The sequence below is a fragment of the Gossypium arboreum genome, chromosome 13 (assembly GCF_025698485.1).
Source record: "Gossypium arboreum isolate Shixiya-1 chromosome 13, ASM2569848v2, whole genome shotgun sequence".
Classification (NCBI taxonomy): domain Eukaryota; kingdom Viridiplantae; phylum Streptophyta; class Magnoliopsida; order Malvales; family Malvaceae; genus Gossypium; species Gossypium arboreum.
The window spans coordinates 117991620-118007010 of NC_069082.1; the positions used below are offsets into that span (position 1 = coordinate 117991620).

Here is a 15391-nt window from a genome sequence, read left to right on the forward strand (position 1 = left end):
ATTTACTGTTTTAAATTTTGTTTCTTTTATTTTTATTAATCTTAGTTGTGTTTAGTTTTTTTTCCTTCCACAACAGGTGTAGATACCATGGAGTGACATAATAAAAAAAAATTTGAAGAAGCCAGAAGCTAGGCTTGATGTTGCGACATCGCACCCTAATGCTGCAACATTCTAGATAGAACGCCACCTTGCAACATTGAAGGGCCAAGTTCATCTGAATATTTTAAGATGTTTTGTCATCCATTATTGGCACTTCTTCTTTTTCTTCTAATTTTTATTTTTTTCTTTACATTATAGTTCATATTTCTTTTCGTAGAATCCTTTTTAGGTACTCTTCTGTCCGTTCAGAGCACATGGATCTCGAGACTATCACGAAAGTAAGGAATCGACTTTTAAGGAAGTTTCTTTGTTTATGCTTATGTTTTCTTTACATCAAGGATAATGTATGCTCTCAAGTGTAGGGGAAAGTACATAGGATTAGTTTTGTGTGTTTACTTTAATTTAGTTGATTATTTATTTACCAAAAAAAATTATTATTGTTTTCATTGTATGGTGCTTGGATTATATTAATATTGTGAATAGTGGTTGAAAATAATAAAGCATGTAATGATTTTTTCAAACATGAAATTTTTATTGATATGAGATAAATTGATTATTTTTCAGATAAATAGACTAGGTTACTTAGTTAAATTGCATAATAAATTAGAAGTACCTAAGTAAAAATGTTTAATGATGCCGTATGAGATATAAGTCTTATATATAGTCGTAGAGACATGAATGCTTGAATTGATTATTATTCGTTCAATTTAATTTGAAGTATGAAAGAAATTGGGTATGATGGGATGCTTAGGGATGGCTTAAGGCATTGTTTGAATAGCCTGTTCTTAAATGACCATATCTTAATGCTATGAATCCCTAGTCTCTTTGTTTGAGCTTGATAACTCCTTTTTGATGAACCAACAAAGTTGAAACCCAAAAGCCAAAAATAAATTGAAAAATTGAACTCTTACCTATCCTTGGTCCTTTAATACATTACGAAATAAATGTCAGACCATAGATATTGAGGGTTTAGGTAGATACATAATGATGGTTTCAAAAAAAATGGAAAGGAAGAAACAATGTGATATAATGATTATAGGTCGAGTAAAAATATGTGAAAAAGAAAATCCAAAAAAAGTTAAAAGTAAAAACGAGAAGAAAAATTATAGAATAGAAACAAAAGCATTGTGATTGAGAAAAGAGTAAAAAGTCAAGTAACAAAACAAAAAGTCAGAAAAGTGAGAAAAAAACTTAGTCATCAGTGCATCAAAACTCGTTAAGCCAACCATAGTTACTAGTATTATATTGTATCTTCCTACATGGAGAGATAAGAAATGTGAAAGAGTGAGATAAAATGCGGTGAGCTTGGAAAGGACACTTAGGGTGAAGAGAGGGAGCAATGTCATATGTCTAACTATTTTTAGTGTTTAAACCGTTTTGAGCCATATCTTTCTTTGAACTTATACCATCCTAAGCCTCAGAACGTTACAAGCCTAGAAGACCAATATGACTTAAGCATTCCCTGTGCATAATCTTCTGGAATTGCTAACAATTATACTTAATGAGTATTTTCGATTCACATGATTGTGTCTATTACATATTTGTTTGATTTATGTTAATGGTGATATTGTTAAACATTTAATCTTGAGAATTACTTCTAATTTGTTAGTAATTTAACTTTGTAAACTAATCTTAATTTACTTTAGAAAGTTTTCAAGGCATCAAACTATCAAGATTAAGTAACATGTGTGATAGGAATTGCTATACCTTTAATATTTGACAATCATGTTCGTAGTATTAATAAAGTCCAAGTGAAGTCTTCTTATTGTTAGACTTGGTTTGCTTGAGCACAAGAAAAAATTTAAGTGTAGGGGAGTTTAATGTAAGGTTCTTATTTACATCCATCTTCACTAACTCTAACTTGTTTAAAGAAAGAAATCAAGTCATCTTCATATTATTATTATTTCTTTCTTTCTTTGTCCCTTTTTCCCAAATATGTGCTTTGGTTACTTAAGGACAAGTAACAAGTTAAGTGTGGGGGAGTTTGATCTGCCACGAATTACACTATTATTTATATCCTTTTCACACATAACTTTAGCTTGTTCAATAGATAAATAAAAGCATCTTAGTATATATTTAGGTTTTCATGCTTAAAGTAGTTATTTATGTTTTTTAGTGGTTTTTATTACATATTATAAATCTAAATAAAGGTAACATGGTATTGTAGGAAAAATTGGGAACTAAAGATGAATATTTAGGTCGAAACTGATTCCTATGTCATGTCACCAGGTCCGATGTTGCAACATTATAGGCCTATGTTGCAATACTGCTTTTATGCGGCCCAAAAGTCCTTGTACATGACAGTTGCTTTTTTTAGGGAAATTAAGATTATTTTTTGTAGTCAAACTCTAAGTACTTCAAGGATAGTTTAGGCACTTTAATATTCTCGGTTTAGCCTATATAAAGGCTATTGGAACCAGATTAAACGCATAATTTTAGTGATTGATTCTTAGGTTTTTATTTCATTCTTAGTTTCTACTTAGTTTTTTTTATGTTATTGTAATTAGAAAACCCTATTCTAAAGTGAGACTTTCGCGAGCAAAGATTGTTCAGGAGCCACACTTTCATTCATAAATCCATGAGCATCTCTTTCCCTTATTCTATTCTTTATATTTCTTTTCCTGACTTTGCTGATTGAATGTTTATGTAAAGATTAAATTCAAATTATACCTTATATATATTTTGCATGTTTCAATTTTATTAATATTATTAATTGTATGGTTGATAGAGTTCATTTGGATTGGTTAAAGTTGGTTGAGTGTTATTAAACCCTAAGATTGACGACCTTAGGAAGTCATCTAGGTAGGCATTAACTTGAAATTTGTATTGCCTACCAAGAATCACTCAGTAGATCAGTGGTTAAGGAAAGAAGAACTTAAACCCTAGGACTGACGACCCTAGGAAGTCATATATGTGAGAATTAACTTGAATTCGGTATTGCCTATCCATGAAAACCTTACCCTACCCCAATCTGAACTGGGTCATTGAGAGGTGAGTAGTTCTCGCTATCTAGTTAGGTTAGTATAAGGCTGAGAAGCCCTGCTAGGTTAATTAGTAACCAACTATTTAGATCTGTACATCAACCATTAATCAGGTAAAATAATTTTATCTAGGCTAAAGGAATTCTCATAGTAGAAATAAGGAATAAGAAAAGTCATTACATGAACTTAGGAGTAGATTTATGTTTAGTTCAATTCATTTAGTTTATTATTATTTCTTACTTCTAAATTAACATTATTAATTTGTTACTTGAGTTGATTAGTAGTTATTTTTGGTAATTGACTTAATAGTCGTTTTCCCCAAACTGCAATCCCTAGGGTGCGATCCTCGAAATACTTACCAAGTGTTTCGTTGTAAATAAACTATATTACAATTTGACTTGTATTCTTGCGGGCATCGCCTTAATTCACATATTTAGTTGTACTATTCATACTCTTGACGTTGGTACGTCAGAAGGCGGTCACTTACCCTCTTTTTAAACTTATTTTGCTTTGTTTTTCTTATAATTTCTTGAATTTATAAAAAAAATATTGATTATCTTTCTGCCACCATCATCATCACCAAAATCCTTCACAAAATAGCAAGCTATTATTTTCACCTTTACAACTCTCGCCAACCATCACTCAACTCACAACTCTTGCCATCATCACACATTTCCACCATTGAAGACTTTTATTTACTCCCTTTTCTTACCTAGAAATCAAGCCATTGCTTCACTCACAACACTAAAAGAAAAACTCTCTTACAAATCAAAACATGTATATAAAAAAAGAAGAAGAAGAGTCTAAAAACCCGAAATTAGTTTTAAAAAAATAAAAAAATAAAGAGAAATTAATTTTATGAAGGTGGACTTTGAGGAGTTCGAGGGCTTATTTGGAAGATCCCAATGGTAGAAGTGAAATCTAGTTATCGAGGAACAACATATTATAAAATGGGGTTGCTACACCAACAGACAATGAAGATTAGAAAGGATAAAGGTGAAAGGTTCTAACCTAGATTCGTGGACTTCAAGAATTTTTGGTGAAATGGAACCCAGATCCAAGCTCAAGGGCTAAAGACTACTAGTAGTTAAAGTTTGAATTCACTAGCAACCAAAGATGAAAGTCAACATGAAAGCTAGCACAATGGTCCAACATTGTCCTTTTTCCGATTTCTAGGTTGTGTTTTAGAGAAAAGTGAAAAGAGAAATGTACAAAAAAAAAAGCTTAACCCACAAATTAACTATACCATGTTTCCCATTTTGGTACTTCAAAATTTTTCACAAATTATGTTTAAATTTCTTTTTCTCAAGTTGGTACCTCTCTAAATCAAACTGTCAACTAAAATATTAAGTCTATTTAAAAAATGATTAACCTATAAATTGATACCTAAATTATATCATTTTTCTCATTTTGATACCTAAACATTTTGTTGACTATAAGTGCTACCAAAATTTTTTCCCCTAAGTTGGTAGTGAAACCATTAAGTTTATTTTTTAAAAGAGATAATATAAAATTTGCCCCTAAACTTGACAACTAGGTCTACTTTGGTACTTGTACTTTTTTTTTATCCATATTGACACTTGAACTTGACAACTAGTTTCATTTTGGTCCCTAAATTTGAAAAATATAAAAGTTTGATGACGTGACACTTTGAGATATCATTACTTGAAAATTGAAAAAATATATAATTTTTTAAGTGATGACATGGTACAATTTTAACGTGTCACATATAGTGTTCTAATAACTGAATTAGTGGTTGAATCAGTTGGACTGTTAGTCTCGATTCAATCATTTTGACCGATTCAACTGTTGTACCAACTATTTACATAAAAAATTAAAAATTCATAAAAAAATAAAAAAATTAAGCTTGCTCAACTACTAGTTTTCATTGCAATTTTTAATTTTTAATGATTACGAGCAGCTTTCAATTCAATCGATTCAATCCCTTTGTTTAGATCAATATAGCGGTTGGTTCTCCATCCAATGGGTCCAACTGACCAATCCAATCATGTTCCAAAAACATTGATCACATCATCAAATATTGATGGAATTCAAGTTCAATGACTAAAATGGATCTAGTTGCTAAATTCACATACAAATGTGAACCAAACAAAAGTATAGATACCAAAGTGGACCTAGTTGCTAAGTTTGGGGGCCAAAATTTATATTATTGATAAACCGTAAATTATATATATTTTTACCCCATGTTTAATGCATTTTATGGGTGATTTCTCATTAGAATTGGTGAATTCGATGCCCTAATGCTTTAATTTCATTTTTTATACTTAGGAGAGCATAGGAGAACGAAAAGAACGAGAAATTGGCCAAAAAAAGAGAAAATGGGCCAAAGTACGAAATCAACATGGCCTGGACCTCCTCACACAGGTAAACCACATGACCGTGTCAATTTGGAAAGCTCGAACACTGCCTGAAGTAATCAAACACGAGCGTGTGCCACGGGCGTGTCCCACGGGCGTGTCCCTACCGAGCCGAAGTTGAGTCCAATTCAGAAAATGCTAATTTTGAGGGTTTTAGGCATTCCAAAGCATATAAATACACCCTAGAGGAGGAGGAAAAGGGAGACGGAGAAAGGGGCTAAGGAAATACTTCAAGGAAGTGGATTGATCCATCTCAGAAGCCGGATTCATCATCAAGACTGAAGATCTCTCCTCAATTTCCCTTCAGGAGTTTTGGGTTTTCTTTATGTTTTGTACTCTTTATTCTTCTGAGATGTTTTCTTATTTAGTTATGAACTAAAACCCCTAAATACCTAAGGGGAATGAAACCTAAGACAAATCTTGTTATTATTTTCTGAATCGTATGATAAATAATTAACTTGTTCTTAATTATGTGTTCTTAATTCTTATTTTGATATCCCAGGATACTGATTCAAGATATGCTCTTATTCAGAGGAGGAATAGACCTTGTCTAAGAGTACATTTGTCATAATTAAGCGGAGTTGATTGCACGCCTAGATATAGGGTGACAAGATTTTGCCAGATTAGGGTGAAACCTAATAAGGGGATCCATAGATCGAGTTAATACAACCCCAGAGTGTTAATTAGAGAAAAGTATCGGTTATTCAATCTAGGGATTAGATGTTATTAGTCTTGAATAGGGATAATAACATAACTTAGGGATATCTACGGAACAAGTTGAATGAAAAAATCGTCCGATTCGGAGCCAGAATAACAAGTAAAGTCTAGGTGGATTTTTCCTTAGGTATTGTCTTAAGTCAATCGATTTTTCCCAAAAGCAATTCCCCAATTCTTTTCTCTGTGCGTTCTTAGTTTAGATAATTAGTCAATTAAAACAAAACCTCTTTATTCTTAGGCTAGATAATAAAAAGACAGTCATTACTGGTACTTTTAGTTCCTTTGAGTTCGACAATCTGGTCTTGCTAAAACTATACTACTGTTTGATAGGTACACTTGTCTACATCGCGATAATAGTTAGTTCAAGAATGAGTAATTATAAAAATTTAAAACCTATCACGAAATCACGCGATCAAGTTTTTGGCGTCGTTGCCAGAGAACTAAAATATTAGGAACTCTCAAATTTTATTACTTTAGCCATTTATTTTTCTTACAATTTAATTTAATTTTATTATTATTATTTATTAACCTACTCTTTCTTTCTCTTGACTGGTTTTTTTATAGTTTATGACTAGAAGAAACCCGTCGGGACCATTACTTTTTGACGAAGAAATCGATCGTACAGTTCGTAGAAACCAAAGAGAAATAAGGCGCAACTTAAGATACACGAAGAACGAACAAGAAGATGATACTCAACCCCCAACCGAAGAGATGGCTGAAAACCAAGGCAATCAGCTACCTCCTGCAATTGCAGTTAATCAGAATCCTGCTACACGCACTATGTAAAATTATGCTAAACCTTCTTTAACAGGAACTGAATCTAGCATAGTTAGACCTACTGTAGCTGCAAATACTTTTGAATTAAAACCTAACACTATTCAAATGATACAACAATTTGTTCAGTTTGATGGTTTGCAGGATGAAGATCTCAACGCTCATTTAGCTAACTTCTTAGAACTATGCGATACATTTAAAATTAATGGCATTCCTAATGATGCTATACATTTTCGGTTATTTCCCTTTTCATTAAGGAACAAAGCTAAACAGTGGTTGAACTCGTTACCATGAGGGTCAATTACTACTTGGGAACAAATGACTAAAAAATTTTTACTAAAATATTTTCCGCTAGCTAAAACGGCTAAATTACATAATGATATCTCTTCTTTTGTGCAGATGGATTTAGAAACCCTCTACGATGCATGGGAGAGATACAAGGACTTACTGAGAAGGTTCCATCACCATGGGTTACCGCTTTGGCTCCAAGTTCAAACATTCCACAATGGTCTGAATCCTTTGACTCGGCAAATGGTTGACACAGCTGCTGGCGGAACCATCAATAATAAAACACCTGAAGATGCCTATGAGTTTATTGAGGAGATGTCACTGAATAACTATCAGTGGCAAGTTATGAGGACAAAACCAACGAAAATAGCTGGCGTTTATAACATCGATTCGGTCACCATGCTCTCTAATCAGGTAGAACTCTTAAATAAAAAGATTGATGGTTTTCTTAATTCTTCACAGGTTCACCTAGTAATGCAGTGTGAAGCAAGTAGCGATAGAAAAAACCATTCAGAATACCAACCTTATGGCCACAGCATGGATAACGAGCAATTAAACTACATGGGTAATAATCCTCGACCTCAAAACAATTCATATAGTAACACTTATAATGCAGGTTGGAGGAGCCACCCTAATTTCTCGTGGGGCTGTCAAGGAAATCAAAGACAAAACATCCTCCGGACTACCAATAACCACCCTACCAACAGGAAACGAAGCCAAACCTTGAAGAGATCAAAGTTCATATCAGTGTCAGAAACCTGTTTTCAGAACACCGAGACAACACTTAAGAATTAACAAGCGTCGATCCAAGGACTCGAAACTCAGATAGGCCAGCTTTTAAAACTAATCTCCAAATAACCACAAGGTAGTTTGCCAAGTAATACTGAACCTAACCCAAGGGAACAACTCAACGCAATTAATATTCAAGATGACGAAGGAGTCGTTGAGCCTTAACCCGAACCGAGGCAAGAAACTGTGGTAAGCAAAGGTCAAGGTGAGGTAGATCAAAGTACAAACAAATCAGTAACTGTCGAATATAAACCTCGTGTGCCATGCCCCAACGCGACAAGGAAAGACCGCTTAGATGAACAATTTGGTAAATTCCTTAAACTCTTAAAAAAATTACATATTAACTTACCATTTATTGAAGCTCTATCATAGATGCCAAACGCAATGAAATTTTTAAAGGAGCTTTAAGTAAATAAGTGGAAGTTAGACGAGGCGTCGCATGTGGAGCTGAACGCAGTTTGCTCAGCCATTCTCCAAAATAAACTACCCAACAAATTAAAAAACCCAGGGAGCTTTACTATTCCTTGCTTAATTGGTAGTTTAAATGTTAATCATGCATTAGCTGATCTAGGGGATAGTATCAACGTCATGCCTTACAAAATGTTTAAGCAACTAGGTCTCGGGAAACCAAAATAGACTAGGATGAGCATTCAATTAGCAGATAAAACTATAAGATTCCCTAGAGGTATTATTGAAGATGTGCTAGTTAAAATCGATAAATTTATATTTCTCGTTGACTTTATTGTCTTAGACATAGAAGAGGATAGCAGCACTCTTTTAATTCTAGGAAGGCCCTTTTTAACAACTGCTAAAACCATTATTGATGTTGGCACAGGTGAACTCACACTTCGAGTGGGAGACGAAACAATCACCCTTCAAGCTCGTAATTCTAGCAACACATCAGGAATTGAAGGTGATCATTTAAACCATTCTACTAAACCTAACAATATGGTGCAACTTACTATACAGAAAATGCGTTTGAAGGAAGCACACGAGTCGTTTTCAAGCAATAGTAGAGGACCTGTTCATGAAGATCGAAGACTACAAATTGAGGAACTCGATGAATGGCGGACACACAAACCAAGACCCGACAAATTGAAACTATGCCAAAACGAGCCCAATACCTATCCAAATCAACTTAAGGTTGGTGATAAGGTCTTATTAGATGCCGCAGATCCCTACATTGTCACTACCATATCGAATGAGGAAATCCCTCTTACGGTACTCAGTATTTTTCCATTCAGTACGGTGGAGGTGAGTCATCCCAAGTTTGGCACTTTTAAAGTAAACAACATCCAATTAAAAACATATTTTGATGAGATTGATAGTAGGAATGAGGAGTATAAACTCCTCAAACCACCATGACCATTCACTGGAGAGGTAAGTCGATCTTAGACTATAAATAAGAGCTTCTCGAGAGGCAATCGAGCACTAACAATATTAATTTCTTTAAATTTTAGTATTTAACTCCTAACTTACTAATAGAAATCTTGAATACAGATGTTTCCACAGAGACACAGCCAAGCATACGGGCGTGCTTAAGGCCGTGTGAAAATAGGGCAAAAAGATTTCCCCAACATGGGCTTCGATAAAATGCCACGGCCACGCGACATAGTCGTGGTCGAGCCTTCCAAAACAACACGAGCGTGCGACATGCCCGTGTGGAAAAATCGTGGACGAACCTGTTAAAACAGCACGGGCGTGTCACACGCCCGCGTCCAACACCCGTGGTCGAATCTGTTAAAAAGAACAAGGGCGTGGGAGAAGCGAACGAAGCTAGACACGACCGTGCAACACGGCCGTGTGAACCTACACACCCGAGGAATACGTGCATGTACTAAATGTCAGACGCGCCCAAATTTAAAATTCGCGAATCACACGGGTTGAAATTGAGGGACACGGGCGTGTGGCCTGGCCATGTAGCCCAAAATCTATAAATACCCTTCACTATTCACTTTCGTCCCCATTCAAAAACCTTAACCCTAGCCGTTGCAACTCCACACGGCCTCCCTGCCACGCCTACGCGTCGCCTACAACTCTATTCTCGACGCCAAATCTCTCTCCTTAGCATTTGTTAACTCCTTTTTCTTTTATTTCATTGATTTATAATGCTATTTATCATATTAATTTATATTTTTCATGCTATTTCCATATTAATAATCACATAAATTTCATTTATCAAACAAGTTATCATCTTTTTCATGTTTAAAATCTTACTCATTACATGATTCCTACACTTCACTCAATTAGTTAGAAGTGAATATTCATAGCTAGGATAGTTGAAATAATCATGCATGTTTTGTTGACATATCTTTTCATTCATATAGTATTTTGCATTCCATTCTTTGCCATTTTTCCTTATAGTACCATACTCATGCCATAAAGAAATGGGTCATTGAACTTATTGTTTTAATTGAATTTAGTAATTGTGGCTGAATATAGTTATGCATTTTCTTTCTCGAATTTAGTCGCATTCCTTTTATATATTATAAATTGTCTACTCATCAAAAGATGAATTGATGTTTCCACTTGCAGGTACACAATGTCGTCTTCAAGAGGAAAGAAAATCGTCGTACCTACTTCAAAGAAGAGGAATGGAGTGTCCTCTTCCACAGGTCCAACCGCGAAAATTTGTCACCCTCTTCTACAGTTCCCCCGAGGGCCCCAGGAAGAACATTTCCAGATACTTCGGGCCCGACCTTTAATTGTGGGCCACTGCATCAACTGGGCTGCCGTAAAACAAGTTCAAATGGCTGATGCGATTCGGGCCCTCTTGACCACTGACCCTTGGGAGTTGTTCTTTGGGATCATCGAACCAACATACCTCGAGCTCACGATGGAACTATGACGAATTACGATGATTTCGGCACGGTACAGTTTCGCCTAGGCGGGTTAGTCTGCCAACTAAGCGTCCCAGAGTTCGGTGAGGCACTAGGCGTATATATGGAGGAGTTCAAGGAGGAGAATGAACTACATGCTCTCAGTCGCTACATACATTTCTCTCCCTCGAAGTGTTGGTACACTTTGGCCCCTAGCACGGCCTCCTACAATCCTAGCCACTTCAAGGCATCAGTTCTCCCACCATCCCTGAGGTACTTACACGCTATTTTAGCTCACACGATTACAGGGAGGTGAGAGAGCACTAGCGTCGTCAACACCCACAACTTCTACTTCTTATGGTGCATGTCGCAAGGGCACGTCATCGACCTTGCCTATTTCATCACCCTTGCAATTTAGCACCAGACGGAACAGCATCGGAAGGGGGTCATCTCTATTGGCCCCTACGTGACTCGACTGGCGCGACACTTCAAGCTCCTCAACACCGCGGCCCAAGAATCATCCCTCACCCTCCTTGGCCAAATATCTCCACAAGGCATCTCAAGCATGCTTAGCATGAGGATGATCAAGAGGCGCCGAAGAACCTACCCTCTCCAGTATCGTCTCGCCCAATCTACCGAGGAGGAGGCCTACAAGGACATTCCTGATGATGTCACCCCACAGCACGAGGACCCACCGACTCAGCCACCACCACCCTCTCGTCCAGTTTATGCTGTAGCTTCATATGCTGACATCTCTGAGTGCCTCACCCGATTCGAGCAGCAGTGTTTTCAATGATTTGACAACATTGATGCTACTCTACAGTAGATTTGTCAGCACCTCCACATCTCATCGCCAGTCCCACCTCGTGAACCATCCAGCGATGAATATGTTTACAAATATTTATTTATTATTTTATATTTTTAATTTTTATTGAAACTACTTTTTATTTTTATTAGATTTTAGAAATTTTATTTTTAATTATTAATTTCAGTTATTTCTTTTTTAATTATTCTCCCTAATATCCCCTAAAAATTTCTTAATTTTATCACAGTTGTATAGAGCTCTTAAGCTCATCGTTACATAGGAACTAAAACTCCACCGAAAAAGTTCTCTATGACTACCATGTCCTGATCGACCATGACCATAACTATCACTAGATATAATATTCTTTGGCACAAGACTTATGGACTAATGAACCTCTACGATCGCCGGAGTATCCTCTTCCACTCTCGAACCAATCACTCTCCAAAACTCTAGTTCGAGAAATTCATCATACAGGAAGTTTCATTTCTCCCCTTATCTTATTTTTATATTATAATATCTATCTTTATACATTGAGGGCAATGTACATCTTAAGTGTGGGGGGTATTTATTTATTATCAGAAAAATCCTTGAATGACTGCCTTGTTCTCTTAAAAAGCTCTCATATCATATTTAGGATAAATTTCGATTGATTTATGATTTTGATTGATATATCTTGAATTAAAACATAGGCAATTTATGCATTGATTGTTTAAACTTAAGACATTAGAGAATCAAGCATGATGAGTTGATTTTTAAGAATTCAAAATTATAGGTTGTTTCCCCAAGTTTAGGTATTATTCTGAATTGGAATTCACAGTTTTTAACATCAAAAAGTCGTAATTTTTGTGAGATTTTTGAGCCTTTTGAGCATCTATTAATTCTTTCATGCTCACTTTTATTATTGCTTTGAGTGCGTCAGTAGTGAACTGTTATTCTAGAACTTGCTTGATTATGCATGTCGAGACCACACCATTTGATTTGATATATCAAAATGATTAAGGCACTTAGGATTAACCCACTCATGCCATGAAAAGCCTACCTCTACGGTTAACCCTTAGTAAACCCATTTGAGCCTAACAAGCATTCTTTGTATTAACCTTAATATTAACCTTTAACCCATTATTGTTGAAATCCCCTAAACTAATCCCTATTTTTGTCGAGATTTGAGTTGGATGGATTGCTTAGCTATGTTTTGTTCTTAATAGTTACTCTATATTATTTAACTTGTTCTTAAAAAAAAGAATTATGTATACATATCTATAATTTCATATTTTGAGAAGAAGCTCTGTTGTACGCAAGTAATGATTAGCTCTTTTTCTAGTTAGGTAATTTTTCAATTCAATCTCGATTCTAACCCTTTCTTTCAGCTTGTGACTACACCCCCCTAACCAAGCCTCATTACAACCCTCCAAAGACCTTTTGATTGATGTATCATCTTAAATTATAGTGGTGGAGATTTGATTTTCATGCAAGCCTATGGTAATGACTTTTCATTATTAACTATTGAGTGTTTCATTTATTGTCCTTAAACACCTCGAGTGATTTGAGTGAATCTTTAGTGAGGATGTGAAACCCTTTGATATTCTGTATCAAAGGTAATTACTTAGATACGGAGAGACAACTATATTTGCATGATTAAATACTCAACTTGGAATGTTTGAAACTTTTATGTTCTTTTAGTTGAATTCTCAATGTATGATTACCTATGGATTATTCTGAGATATTATCGATAAAAATTATAAGTTGAGAAGAATTTATTTTGATTATGAGTTGAGAATTTTGCTTGAGGACAAACAAATGCTTAAGTGTGGGGGTATTTGATAAACCGTAAATTATACATATTTTTACCCCATGTTTAATGCATTTTATGGATGATTTCTCATTAGAATTGGTGAATTCGATGCTCCTAATGCTTTAATTTTATGTTTTATACTTAGGAGAGCATAGGAGAGCGAAAGGAACGAGAAACGGGCCAAAAACGGAGAAAATGGGCCAAAGTACAAAATCAATACGGCCTGGACCTCCTCACACGGGCAGACTACACGGCTGTGTCAATTTGGCAGGCTCGAACACGGCCTGAAGTAATCGAAAATGGGCGTGTGCCACGGGCGTGTCCCTACTGAGCCCAAGTTGAGTCCAATTTGAAAAATGCTAATTTTGAGGGTTTTTAGGCATTTCAAAGCCTATAAATACATCCTAAATGAAGAGGAAAAGGGAGACGGAGAAAGGGGGTAAGGAATTACTCTAAGGAAGCCGATTGATCCATCTCAGAAGCCGGATTCATCATCAAGACTGAAGATCTCTCCTCAATTTCCCTTCAGGAGTTTTGGGTTTTCTTTATGTTTTGTACTCTTTATTCTTCTGAGATGTTTTCTTATTTAGTTATGAACTAAAACCCCTAAATACCTAAGGGGAATGAAATCTAAGACGAATCTTGTTATTATTTTCTGAATCGTATGATAAATATTTAACTTGTTCTTAATTATGTGTTCTTAATTCTTGTTTTGATATCCCAGGATATTGATTCAAGACATGCTCTTATTTAGAGGAGGAATAGACCTTGCCTAATAGTACATTTGTCATAATTAAGCGGAGTTGATTGCGCGCCTAGACATAGGGTGACAAGATTTTGCTGGATCAGGGTAAAACCTAATAAGGGGATCCATAGATCGAGTTAATGCAACCCTAGAGTGTTAATTAGAGAAAAGTCTCGGTTATTCAATCTAGGGATTAGACGTTATTAGTCTTGAATAGGGATAATAACATAACTTAGGGATCTCTACGGAACAAGTTGAATGAATAAATCGTCCGATTCAGAGCCAGAATAACAAGTAAAGTCTAGGTGGATTTTTCCTTAGGTATTGTCTTAAGTCAATCAATTTTTCCCCAAAGCAATTCCCCAATTATTTTCTCTGTGCGTTCTTAGTTTAGATAATTAGTCAATTAAAACAAAACTTCTTTATTCTTAGGCTAGATAATAAAAAGACAGTCATTACTAGTACTTTTAGTTCCTTTGGGTTCGACAATCCGGTCTTACTAAAACTATACTACTGTTCGATAGGTACACTTGTCTACATCGCGATAATAGTTAGTTCAAGAACTAGTAATTATAAATTTTTAAAACCTATCACAAAATCAAGTAATCAATTATCCCTAAAAAAAGGTAACTAATTAAAAAGTGTTATGTAGCTGAAAAAGATAAACATTATTATATATATTCTTTTGTACTTTATATTTTTTTTCTTTCTCTTTTCCTCTTAGGCTTCTTTTACAGTGTAAGCATTTTGGGCTTTATGGTCTTATCAAGATTTTTTAAAACTAAACCGATGGTCGAACTAGTTAAGCCACCAGTTTTTGGTTTGATCAGTTTATTCGGTTCGATCAAATAAATAATTAAAAATTCATAAATATAAAAAAAATTTAAAAAAATAGAGAAAATTGATTTAAGTGGTTCAATCAAATTTTTAACTTGATTCAACAATTTTGTATCAGTTCATAGGTCAATTGGTTCATTCCTATTTGTAGACCAGTATCAGCTGATTCTCGTTCTCAAAACACTGGTTTTGATTAATGAAAGAACTTTTTCAATCACAGGTTAAACAAGCATGGAATGAAGTGTGAAAGCATAATTAATCGCTAGTGTCTCAACTTTGGGAGGGCTAATTTCGAGCATTGCTAACATTACTAGAAATTATAAAGAAAATAAAGAAAGAAATAATGTAAAAGAAAAAAAGTAAAAGA

General features: G+C 35.0%; 1 non-coding gene across 1 annotated transcript; it reads right to left on the reverse strand.

Moving 5' to 3' along the window:
• Positions 1–7316: 7316 nt before the first annotated feature.
• Positions 7317–7422, reverse strand: LOC128287459 (small nucleolar RNA R71). Its single transcript, XR_008278159.1, has one exon. It is a non-coding gene; the product is annotated as a small nucleolar RNA R71 (small nucleolar RNA).
• Positions 7423–15391: the final 7969 nt, after the last annotated feature.